This window comes from Centroberyx affinis, unplaced genomic scaffold, assembly GCF_046629955.1.
Source record: "Centroberyx affinis isolate AG114_WGS23_722 - 3 ecotype Tasmania unplaced genomic scaffold, CSIRO-AGI_Caff_v1 ptg000022l_1, whole genome shotgun sequence".
Taxonomy (NCBI): Eukaryota; Metazoa; Chordata; class Actinopteri; order Beryciformes; family Berycidae; genus Centroberyx; species Centroberyx affinis.
In genome coordinates this window covers 125,001-137,849 of record NW_027278736.1, presented here as the reverse complement: position 1 = coordinate 137,849, position 12,849 = coordinate 125,001, and the positions used below count along the sequence as shown (strand labels likewise).

The 12,849-nt window shown below is 43.1% G+C and overlaps 1 protein-coding gene across 1 annotated transcript in view; it reads right to left on the bottom strand.

Annotated features, from left to right (window-relative positions):
- rnf144aa (ring finger protein 144aa) overlaps nucleotides 1–12,186 on the bottom strand; it is a 31,772-nt gene extending 19,586 nt beyond the window's left edge. Inside the window, exon 1 of the mRNA XM_071544328.1 lies at nucleotides 11,737–12,186. The gene's annotated coding sequence lies outside the window, so the exon portion shown is untranslated. The remainder of the gene's footprint in view (nucleotides 1–11,736) is intronic.
- Between the last annotated feature and the right edge of the window lie 663 nt (nucleotides 12,187–12,849).

The following is a 12,849-nucleotide window of genomic DNA, read 5'->3' as shown; positions in this document are numbered from 1 at the left end:
CCTGTCAACATCTCCGCCTGCCGCACTTACTATAATAATCTCCTATTCTCTGAAAAGATGAATTGCTGCAAATGCATTGCACTCACAGGTATGTATGTTCACAATACTATGACCACAGTTTTAATTTCCTGAAAAGAAAAGGAAAGAAACAAGAAATGAAAATAAAAAACCCAAGATTGTCTATCTGGTCAGTCAGCATGGTGAGATGGGGATGAGTGAGCTCAAGGCTTGTAATAAGCACTTAGTGATTCTGCCATCTTCTCCTCCCTCCCCTGTTCCTTCCCTCCTTTCCTCCGTCCTCAGAGCCCAGACCTGCTCTACATGGCCAATTAGTAGGGCCTTTAACTCTCATCTGTGTCATATCCTCTTAAGAAGAGACAGAGAGAGAGAGAGAGAGAGAGAGAGAGAGAGAGAGAGAGAGAGAGAGAAGAGAGAGAGAGAGAGAGAGAGAGAGAGAGAGAGAGAGAGAGAGAGAGAGAGAGAGAGAGAGAGAGAAAGAAAGAGAGAGAGAAGTGGCAATGTGCCAACCTCCTTTTTCCCAGACTCCCTTGGCTCACCTGTATTGGCTGTTATTATTTCTTGTGTCACCTTGTTGTGAAGCACCCACTGGGCAATGGAACAAACACGCAGAACAGATCACAGGCAAAACACACACACGCACATACACACTCATGCACATGCACACGCACACGTGTGCTTGCAGACACGCAGGGATATTTGAAACCTAGATGGAGGAATACTGAACAGAATAATCCCGTGGGAGATGTCACCGTCACAGGCTAAAACTGAGACAGTTTGTCTGCATCGCTCAACCAAAACCCAATCAAAATACAATCTGATGAAGTTAGGAAGCCTAATTATTTAATAGGAAAGGTTCACAGATAGCTTAATTAACCATCTACAACAGTATAAGTGGAAGAAAATATTTCTTGGTTGGAGCTAAGCTTTGTTCAGGTCCCATACATACTGTATATTGTACTGTATGTTAAAAAAAAAAAGAAGATTAATGTGCTTGTGCAGGTAGATAGTCTGAAGTTGAGACCACTAGGCTTAATTAATCTGCTTTAAGCACTTGTTTTTAAATGAACTGCTGATGAATAAAGTTACAAAACAAACACAAATACATAAGCACACCCAAGTGCAATACTTAGTTTAGTTATTGCATAACACAAAGGTGTTCCACAGACACTCTCTGGGTGTTATCTTTTCTGGCTGAGGTCAGTATGTGTTTGACAGGGAGGAAACTGCCAGACAAGGGTAATGTTTGAGGTCATGAACTCAATCATGACTGCAATCTGTTAGGTAGAAGTTGTACATGTACATGTGTGTGTGTGTGTGTGTGTGTGTGTGTGTGTGTGTGTGTGTGTGTGTGTGTGTGTGTGTGTGTACACCAGGCACACTGTATTTGTGTGTAGAAACCTCTTATCTTGTGGTTGCTATGGAAGTCTCAATCCACCCACAGATTGAGAGGAATGCAATGCAGAAAGGTGATAGATGGCTGTAGCAGGACTGCTAGCTGTCAATATGTAAGAATGCTGCAGCTATGTGGTTGGTAACTACACAATTTGGCCAATGCTGGGTTCAAACTATAAACATGTTGCTCTGAATTAGCCACCAAAACAACAGGTTAGCTGTTTGCTGATGGCTGGTCTACTTCCAAGGACTTTCCAGTGAATAAGGGCTGCATGGTGCTTTGAACCTCTGATGCAAAACTCAGGTTGTACACACAAACATGAGACACCCTGTATCACCCCCACTGATGCAAAAACACGCTGTCATTGTATAATCCATCCTTTATCCCATGAATATTAATGTGCAGAGCAATGTACAACACAAGGCAAAGATTGTGCCTTGTGCTCCATCATTATTATTATTATTAAATCCCACCTTACAGTCAGCACTGCAAAGTGTGAACACTGCAAAAGCCCAAAATAAACCCCACTACTGCTCGGTCTTGCATGTGGACAAACGATAAGCACTGGCTTGCCTAATGATGGCCGCCTTGAGCAGGACTGCTGACAAGCACCTTTCAGTGCCAAGATATGGTTTGATGTTTAAGACCCTTGCCTCTGAAATCTCTCAAATGATTCTATAACTATTTGCAACTAAGTTGCATGTCGAAGCCTTACTAAAAAGTGCACAGCCATCACTGACGGTCGAATAATATGCAAGAGTAGGCAACCCAATCTGCACTTTTCTGATAGTAAGCAACATCTTCTGCACCATTCTGAAAGTTATAAAAAGTTGATTGCTCTCTTACAGTTGTAACAAAGGAGTAAATTCAAGACAAAAACACAACAAAAAAACACAAAAAGTTGCATTGCACTGTCCTACCAGGGCCACTTTGGATCTAATGCTGATGCTATCCTCTCTTTGGCACCCGGCCATAATAAAAACAAATGAAACCTGAATTATTACATTGGTGCACATTTAGAATACAGTTTACAAGGTCAGGGTGAGATCATGTCATGATGTCAGTGCATCATCAGGACATATCACACTTCCCAACCAAAAAAATAAAAAGACATTGGCAAAGCATGGTAGTATCTATTTGGAGCACATTTATTGTAGGCAGAATATAGGTCATGGGTGTATATGGGCCATAGGTTGATGTAGGGCATGCCATACTGAAGCATCATTGAGGCCATACTGCACACCATCAGTACCCATGTACTCAGGAGGCAGGAGGTCCATCATTACTAACCCACATTCATAACCCTAAGGACAGGCAGGTCTGTTATTTTTGGACAGCTCAATCACTGGATGTGAAAGGTGACATGCCTACGTGGAGGGAGAGCGGATGGGGACAGTCGCCGTCTGTCCTTGACACGGCGAGGGGGGTGGGAGGGGTGGGGGGGCGCTAAGAGGGTAGCTAAGAGTGGTGATAGGCCTACTTTTTCCGTACCCTGAGGAGTTACACAATCACCCAGATGTATTTTGGCAGTGGAGGAGCTGTGTGAGTGTGTGTGTGTATGTGTGTGTGTGTGTGTGTGTGTGTGTCATGGTGTCCTAGCAAGTCAAAGTCTGTTTTGCCGTTTTGGACAGACAGATACTGACAGTGGTCATGTCTGGGTATGTAAGACAACAAACCAGTAGCCTCATGCCTACATGGTCTCTTGCCATTTCTCCGTTGCAGTGCAAGCTAAAGACCCTGCTCTTCTGCAGCAAAGAGAGGAAAGAAAGAAGTTTGAGGCATACAAAAGAAAGAAGACTGACATGGGACAAAAGAGAAAAGGGAAAACAGAGAGGAAGAAGATGGAGGAGGAAACGTGCAAATGTAATGCAGACGGACACTGTTTTCCACACCTCTGTAAGCCTCCTAAGTGGACCATTAGGCAAACGAGCTGAGGCTTAGGCAGTATTTAATGACTGGGTGTAAATATTCATGAGATTCAGCAGTGTTTTAAATGATCTCTGTTTGTTCCTTTAAGTTGTAAAGAGTCTAAGTAGAGGGGAGATTCACTGCATGGCTGAATGGACCCCGAGTTGGGCGGCACCGGTTGACTTTGAGTTTCTTACGCATGCACAGCTCCAGATTTGCAAGGAGACAAACAGAGCCTCCCTGTCCATTCTTAGACAAGCAGACAGACACACACAAGCAGACAAGAAGCTGAAACTCCTATTCCCATTGGTAGTAAGCCATTTGGAATGCTTTTCACATGCAACGGCTAGCTTCCACATCCCAGAGTGACTTCACAGTACCTGAAAGAGGAGAGACAGGGAAAAACAAACTCTGCTACTTTGATCTCAGATGGATGAAAGCCCTCAGACCTGATGACATATTGGGGAACAAAACGTACAGAGCAAAACATTCAGACTGAAGCAGAGCTCTGTTTGCCGCGAAGACAAGAGGCTGAGGCAAGAGGCAGTTCTCTCGCCTACAGAATCGTCATTGTCCGGGGCCACGGCGCGGCCAGACGCAGCCCCGTGCTTGGAGACTGAGAGAGGGTGACAACATACACACCACCAAGAATAATACAGAACCTCGCAATAAACACAGAGAGAAAACGGCAAGAAGAACAACCTCGTTTGAGACAGCAGCAGAAGAAATGAAATCATGTCTTGCCAATTCCAAAAGTACTTAAAACAAGGCTCTAAGCGGCTACAAGAGGCATGCTCTCCCCTCCAAAAAGCCTCTTGGCTCACATTAGTGTCTTAAAAGCTAAGTGAAGACGACAGGCGTGCCGCGTTGAGCCTATTTCTATTGACAGATGCAGAGAGCCCGAGCATGGGGTCGACTTTGCTGGCAATCTGTTGTCGCTCACTGCTCAGCGGCTCTCGACAATGGCAAAACTCCATCTACTAAAGCATTCACATCAGCTGTTGACTGGGACAAAATAAGATGCATTTCATGGGGCTTTTACTTTACTGTACCTGAACGATTTCATGTCGCTATTCCAAAAGCCCCTTTCAAGTGTTTTTCGTGCAAAGTGACAACACAGTTTTGACAATAAATATACCTCTCTTAAAAAATTAACCCCTTCAGTGCTGCTTCATTTCATTGGCCCTTCACAAATGTCTGGTTATAAGCTCTCCTAGCTGCACATATGCAATTCTTCTTTTGATCTTAACTTTTTCTGTTGGGCTTTGGCAGTCAAGTGCTATTACCCTCTAGCTGAAGATGACTTATGAATGTCTGATAATAAATACGACCCACGTACATGTTGAAAATATATAGATTAATACAGTGACACAGAACGTTTCCCTTAAAGGATAACACAGGTGTTTGTTTGTTTGTCTGTCTTTTATGCAATTTGTCTAGGTTGTCCCTCTACTTTACTGGTGGTGAAGAAGCCATTTGTTGCCATTCATTTTTGTACAATTTGAAAAACAACTTCCCAAGACTGGAAAATTGCCTGAGTCAGATAATCCATCACCGTAAACACAAAACCTTAATTTGGTTTTGTCAAAGTGTTTGTTTTACTGTTATTTTATTGTGCCCGAGTTGAGTGTTTTCATATCAGGCACCGACACAGACACTGACACCCACAGGAAGAAATGGAAGTCTCCGCCAGGAAATAATCATCAAAAACATGTTGCTTTACAAACTTTGTCACATCCATGTCTTTTTGTTTTGGGCGTCTTTGTTAGCCGGGACAGCACTGTCAAGTATTTTGTTTTCATCAAACAACAAAAAACATAAAAACACAAGTAAATTATAAAAAGTCTAGTTAAATATGGCATGGATGGAAAAAAATGACTGGGGGACATGTAAACTAGACGTAGACAGAAGCAAATGGGCTTTAACTCTAAATGGCACCGGTATTCTCCTAATAATCTGTGACATTTTCATCTAATTAAATGTCTGTTTTGCTTCTCACCGATTAACATAACACAATAATGATTCAACTTATACCCAGTCGATGAAAGCTTTTAAATTTGCTGTTCTAAACAGTCATATACGTCTTTCCTGGGAAAATCCTCTGGCACACAGGAAGTGATGCGTTTTACATTCCCGGAGCAGCAACAATGGGGAAAGCAGAGTAATAAACAGAAGCAGAACTGGGTAGTTAGCATGAGCAGCTATAGCCACCATGGCCGATCAGAAAGCCACCTACAGAAACTCAGACAGAAAATCCAAGAAAAAAGTCACAGTACTGGTGTGAGTGTTAAATTTCCAAGTGACCCAGAGATGTTGCCAAAAAAATAAAAAATAAAATAAAAACAGGAAACTTGAGGCTTACCACAGTGGGTTCACACATAGCTCAAACACACACAGATATGGGCACATGCCATGCATTTACACAGTAGACTTGACTATCAAAGGAGGTACAACATCCAGTGTATGATTGGCCTTGCTTCTCCATTAGTGTACAGGCTGTGACAGTATCCTTTCAGACTATAGCAGCTTCACTACACACACACACACACACACACACACACACACACACACATATACATACGCAAGACCCTGGGGACACAACCACAGGGCGAAGCCAGCAGTACACTGTCATCATACAACGCTAAATGCTGCCACACATGTTGAGGCTAGAGGAACTGAGCTGGTTAGGACAGTCTAAAGAAAGAGTGATTCCACACTATTTGGAAGTTTATATTGAGTCATATCACAATGTTCATGAGTTTCCATTTAACCACAGGAACTGGAAACTTTTTTTTTTTCCTTTCACTGAAATTCAATTCATAAGAACAATACATGGCTAGTGCTCTAAAACTAACAAGTGTGACTGTTGCACGGTGAGCACTGCTCTCTCTCTCCACTGGACAATAGAGTTTTCATGGTCACTCTGAGGGAGGAGGAGAGAGCCACTCCAACAGAGAGGCACTCAGAGACTAATCTGTGGGGCATGGTGGCATTCTCACAAGTAGTAACAGAGCTAAACAATTCACAAGCAATTTCAGTAATCGCTGAGCAAGGGCAATGGAAACAGAAAACTGGTTGTTATAAACAAAAGGGTACAGAGTCAAGAACATGGACAATTTTTGGTGCCATCTCAGGATCTCAAGCATGTAGCTTCCCCGTTCCTCGCAGTCTCTCGATGGCCTAGGCATCCGAACATAACGCCTACTACAGCAGGTCCTCTTCCATCTCACACCACACCACAGGATGACTAAGTGAAAACTAAAAGATTTTATACACGAGACAGCACATTCTGTCTCTCTTCTTCTCTGCCCCCCCCCCCCCCAAACTCCCCTCCAGCCCTTTGCTGTCGGCCAGCTGCTGACTTGTAAAGCAAACCCAGTCTCTTAGTCTCAGAGTCCCATTGCAGGGGAACGGGAAGGAGGAAGCCAAAAACTACCTTAGGAAACACGCTGATGTCCTGTTGTTGGGTTTGATGCACACACACAAAGGATGAAAACCCACTTCAAGTGAGGACAGGAACACTCCAAGAGGCAGAGGTCTCCGTGTGACTTTACATATCAAAAGAGCGAGAACAAGAGAAACAACAACACCATGGTGACAGGCTCAAATAGGGTGCTATGAGTAATGCTTGCATTCATCTAATCAAAGCAATCATCTTTTTCACTGATGAAATTATATAAGCGTACATGTGCCTTGCTGGTTGCTTGGCCTATTATAGAGTTGTTAGACCACATTCAGACCTGTTACATTATTCTCTCTGGGCTTCTGCAGTATGGGATTTGTGTTTTTTCCTGATGATACAGTATAAGAAAGGTATATTGATATTTTAAAGGAATATTACATATTACTTTAAATCCCCAGTAATATGCCTCAGCATGCCTCAGCCTTATTGACAGACATGAATATATATACAGTATATATATATGCAGCATAATCTACCACTGCAGTGTAACTCCTGATCCAAAGAATACAATCCACAGGCTTCTCAAGGCACTGATGTTGTATTTTTCCAAACATTACATGGGAAATCCCCCCTCAGATACTCTTACACAGTTTATATCATCAATCTGTGATGCTCAATGCATTCCAGGAGTTATTTTGTGATGTGAAGTGTTGTAAATTCCCTTTTTGCTGTAACCACGTTCCCTCAACCTGCCTCCTCGACTTCTATTTCAGTTTCTGATTTCCTACACTTCCCAGAATGACTTTCACCATCCCCCCAGAGAACAGGCGTAAACTTGTTGCATCCAGCTGCTGGTTTTATGAGTAGGTGGAGAGAGCAGCTATAGTGATAGCAATAGTAAGAGCAAGAGAGTGGCTTTTTCCAGTCGAGAAAAAGCGAGAGTCACGCCCCTTATTCAGAACACAACATGTCTTGTGTCTGCATCGAATTAAGGTCTATTGAGGCTGCTGTCTGTGGAGAAATTGGTCTCTCTGCCTCTTTTATGATTTCTCCCTGTATGATTGTTGAATATTGGTGCAAAATGGTGAGTCTAGAAAGAAGCTCTCGCTCTTTGATTCAGAGGGACTGACACCAAAACTTGATGTTTACTGTTGATGTTTTAGACAGTTCTGTTTTTTTCCCCAATTAAACTCCATTGTAGCTGTGCTGGAAATATCATTGTGACATTACATTGTCTACGTTTGGCCAGTTATCTGTGGGGATAACAAAAATACACCACCAAACAACAAAATGGACCCAGGAATGCAAGGTACAGCGCCAAGATCAGTTCAAATATTTTAGGGTGGATTTTCCCTTTTAAAACACATGAGTCAAGCTTGGCACCCTGTTAAACAGTCAGTATGTATCTGTGGTGCTACAGTATCGCTGCATGACACACTGGCTATAGAGACTCTGCAGTCAGTAGGATGTATTCACAGCATCCGTTTGCTATGACAGAGAGGAAAGAGCTCTTTGTGCATTTTCCAGAGCAATTGGGCATATAAATGTGACAATGTATGGAGCTTTTTTAAGTACTCCACAAAAAAATTACAAAACAAACCCCACTGTTTTGATGAATGGATTATTCAATTAGAAATTTTCATGAAAGGAAAATGCATTTCCCTCTCAGTCGATGTGGTAACTTGTGCCAGCTGCTTGTTTTTGCAGACTTACTCAACCTCAAGGGCTTGCTGCAACTTACACATTCCTGAAACGCTCAATCTTGGAAAGTGTAATGTCACACCTTGTCAGGCGGTCAGCAGAATCTGTGGTGCATTTATTACATAACAGAGTCTCACTTTACCACACCTACCTGTCTGAGAGCACACAGCCCGGGAGTAGAAAATGCCAAATGGCCAACTTGAAGAAGAAGCATGACATAATGCTCTCATAACAATCCCCATCTCATGCTAACACCATCCTAACTGTTTGGCTGGATACAAGCCATAACACACAGAGCAGCAGCACTCCTCTGAGCAATGAACATAATTTTCAGGAACCATTTAACACTCAAATGATTACGCTGCTGACTCTCTGGCGTGCACACAAACTAACCCCCACCCCCATCCTCAGCCACACACACACACACACACACAAACACCTAACCACCCCAAACACCCCATCACGACACTCTGCTGAATGCAAATGGCATTTAAGCAGTTGCATAACCCTTGGCAACCTGACTGCACAAAGACAACACTAGTAACCCCCGAAGTCAAGCTATCCCAAAATTACTTCCAGACAAATATGCATTACTCAATTCAATGAATGATTCAAGACAAACAAACTATAGTACTGTATATGTGAGACATACGTTTGACTGTAGAAATGCAGGCTCCCTAACCTGGGAGATTTACATTGTGTGCTGCTGTGCCCTCATGGACCCTCCTCACATCAATCACTGAGACCAGTCAACCAAGATTTACCAGGTAATGAGGAACTGACAGTAATTAAGTTTTAATTACTGGGGTAAGCGTCTGTGTTTAACTGGAATGGGTGTCACAGTTCTAGATCACCTCCGTCTCAGGCTGCCTAATCTCCTTAACATTAGCTGCTCTGTGATCTAGAGCTGACCGCAATTATAACTCTTGAATTGACCGATAGCCAGTTCAGGAACGGAACAAACGTCAACAGAACATGTGTTCTGACTTGGAAAAATTTGCCTCAGATTGATTCAAAATGTAAGGCTGGAGAGCAGCGCAGAACTCCCAGTTTGTTCTCCAGACACACTTGTGTGATTACAACATGATGGAAAGTGACACCCTGCAAAACTGAGGGCCAGAAAGAATGTGTATGCTGCAGTCAAGGCAACAACGTAGCATACAGTTCCTACCCACATGATATACTGTAGCTTGGATCCATATAGATCTTATAATCCATCATCAAGTCTGATTTATGGAGCTGCAATGTTGCTAGGTGCTTTTGTTTTGCAAAACAATAGGCCCAACCCAAAATTGACTCAATGTTAAACAGTCCAGACTGGGACTATCTGTCTACTCAAGAGAGCACAATACCTGTTTGATTCACCAAACTGCCTCATCATCACCACCACAGAAACACATTCAGCAGAGATCTTTTAAAAACCACACAGCACATTTATTGTAAAGTACATGGCAATGCCAAGGTCAGACAGGCCCATGAAATGCTTAGGTACACACTGAGCAATAAACAAAGTGGTTATTACTGAAAGAGGGCCTGTGCAGTGTGAAGCTAACACAGCGCACCAAACCCAAACATAGCCGGTCCTTGTCCATGTGAAGGGACCAAGGGACCTATAGGCTGCAGTTTTATTCACCTGGACATTTGTGCTATAAAAGGTTGCCACTGGAAGCAGTTACATGCATGTCTGTGTGCATATGTGTGTTTGTATGTATGTGTGTGTATTTGTGTGCATGTGTGTTCCCCCTCTGGGCTGGCAGGCACACTGTGTTCTGGGCATCATAACCCCACATCCCATTGAAGGAAAAAACCCCATTCCTCCTCGCTCTTAAGTAAACTCATCTCAGCTTCCCTCTGGGACTAGGCTGACTGCTGGTCACTTTGTGAATGTGTTGCTATTTCTACAAACAGTCTTTCTCTTGTAGCGAACAAATCTGTGGCTGTGAGAGGCTGGATGTGTTTATTCCCCGATGAGAATGGCTAGTTCCTGAGGAGAATGGAAAAGCTCCATCACACTGCCTGTATGCCTGTCAGATTCTATCTGTGATCTACTGACTTTAATGTGTGTATGTGTGTGTGTGTCTTTAAGTAGATGAACAGAATGTCTTGCTACTGTAGTGCATGCTAACAGCATGCAATCCAAGGGGGAATCACCAGCACACTATGTGAGACCTTAAGGGTTCTAATAGGATGAACCTAAAACACAGTTGTGTCTATCTCACTATCTCATTTACCTTTGATGTACTATAAATGCGGTCTTTCAGAGTCCCCATATGTAGAGTATATTTCATGAACCTGGCCTAGGGACAAAGCCAGGCATTTAAGCACTTAAAAACACAATGAGGAAGTCAACCAATTTTTTCCCCAAATCCTGACAATTTGACATTTTAGGGACACAAAGTCTTTGCAGGGTGCTGGCAATATTTTGGCATTCTTAGCTGAGAAGGATGCAACTTAGAGAGAGACATGATACTTGACAGATTATCACTGTCGGCCTCTGTAGGATACAAACACGTTAGCCTACCTCAGGGGAGGGAGTGCAGTCAATTATACAGCGAGACATGAGAACACAGTGAATGGGTGGGATATACGTTAGAAATGGATCCCATGTATCACACCACTCACAGCCTTGGCCGGCACCGAATGCAGAAGTGCTCTGTTTGTCTAGTAGCCTGGTTTCATGCCCATGCCTAATGTGCCTGTGCCCTGGGGGGGGGACCTGCTGCTTAAAATGGAAATGGCAGGGCACTGTGTGACCTTTCAGAGCTCAGTGGAGCCATCCACTCCAAGCATGTTGTACTTGGAGTTGAGATGCAACACTCTGGAGCTGTTGAATGGAAAATAGGGTTATGATTTAGCGCTATGGGGGATATGAAACAATAATTACAGACTGTGATCGTTTCAGTATCAGAAACACACACAGCCACAAATACATGTATATACATGCAGACACATATACATGCACACGTACACACATGCAATTTTGAATCAGTAGGCCAACGCTTTTAAGTTACCAGCAGCCAATGGCATCTATTCACTGCAATAGTTCTTCTCTCCAAAAAGAACAAATACAACGGGTTAAAAGGCTTTAAAATGAAGCTTAGGAAGTCAGCGCTGACAGCGATACAACTAATACTAGGTTTGTAATAGGCTTTCAGTCAATTACAGGATAGATTATTGCAAAAAAAGAGGAAATAGCCTGAAATGCGCCTGCAGTTTACAACATAAAAGCAGTGAGTGACGGATCATACATGAGACCACCCACTATTGTGTACATGCACACGCTGGAATTAAACAAAGCACAAAACATTACCTGGCTTTCTGAGATAACGCCGTCTTGATCAGGTAACGTCAGGAAGGACTGAAAAGATGATCTCCTGAATTGGATTAACAAAGAGGAGGCCAGCCAGTCAGATGGAGGAGGAGAATATCTCAGATTGGGTGATGCCCATGTTCATTATGTGTCCCTCCAACGTCGGGGTGGAAACATTTGACCTGCTACTGTCGCCTACAGCGCCTATGATCAAGCCTGGTGAAACGCCAACGCCAACAATCAGCAGCAAAAATAAAAAATAAAAAAAGATTATAGGTAAATAACAAAAACAGAGGGAAGCATAATCTGCAGCTGACAGCCTCGTCTCTTCCTGACTTGACAGCAGGGTTGTTTGTACACAGGAACAGCGGTCTAGTCTCGGTTACTGTAGAGTGCGCAACGTCCAGCCGTCAGCCTGTTACAGAAATCCTGCATAAAGCAATAGGCTATCGTGTTGCAAAAAATCCGGGGGTGGTGTGTTTACCTCTACACCGATCCTGCTGCTTTGCTCAGTGGGGAATCAGCTGCTTCGCACTGGAGGGACGCCATTTGTCCGTGAGAGCGTTCCTGTCTCTCCGGTCCTGCGCTGCCGCTTGGAGGAGAGCGCAGCACTCTCTCGATTTCACACACGGGAGCGCCTCTTGCTGGTCAAACGGTGCTACTGACTGTTTTTTTTTTTTTTTTTTTTTAAACATCAGCTGATACAGTATCTATTAGGCTACAACAGACTAGGACAATCATTAGTTGTCAAAGTAAGGTCTGGGGAGCTCCACGGGTCCTTTAGCAGGTTCCAATTAGCCTAGTCCCCAGCAAAAATAGGGTTAATTTCACTGTTTCACTCACTAGAATTTCACTGTTATTTCATTCACTTGAACGACGTAAGTAGGAGGGAATGTAGAAAAATTACTCTTCTGAGCAGATGTTTCATCCTCTCCATCTACAGTAGAGACAGACAACAAATATCCTCTCAGATAGGGGTCCATAAAACCTTTGTCAAATAAGATTCTGACATGAAATATATGACAGATATGACACCTGTAGGTTATCAGCTGCCCTTTATCAAATAATTACTCATGGGATTGTATTTGGTTTTGGACTCCCATATAAAATGTA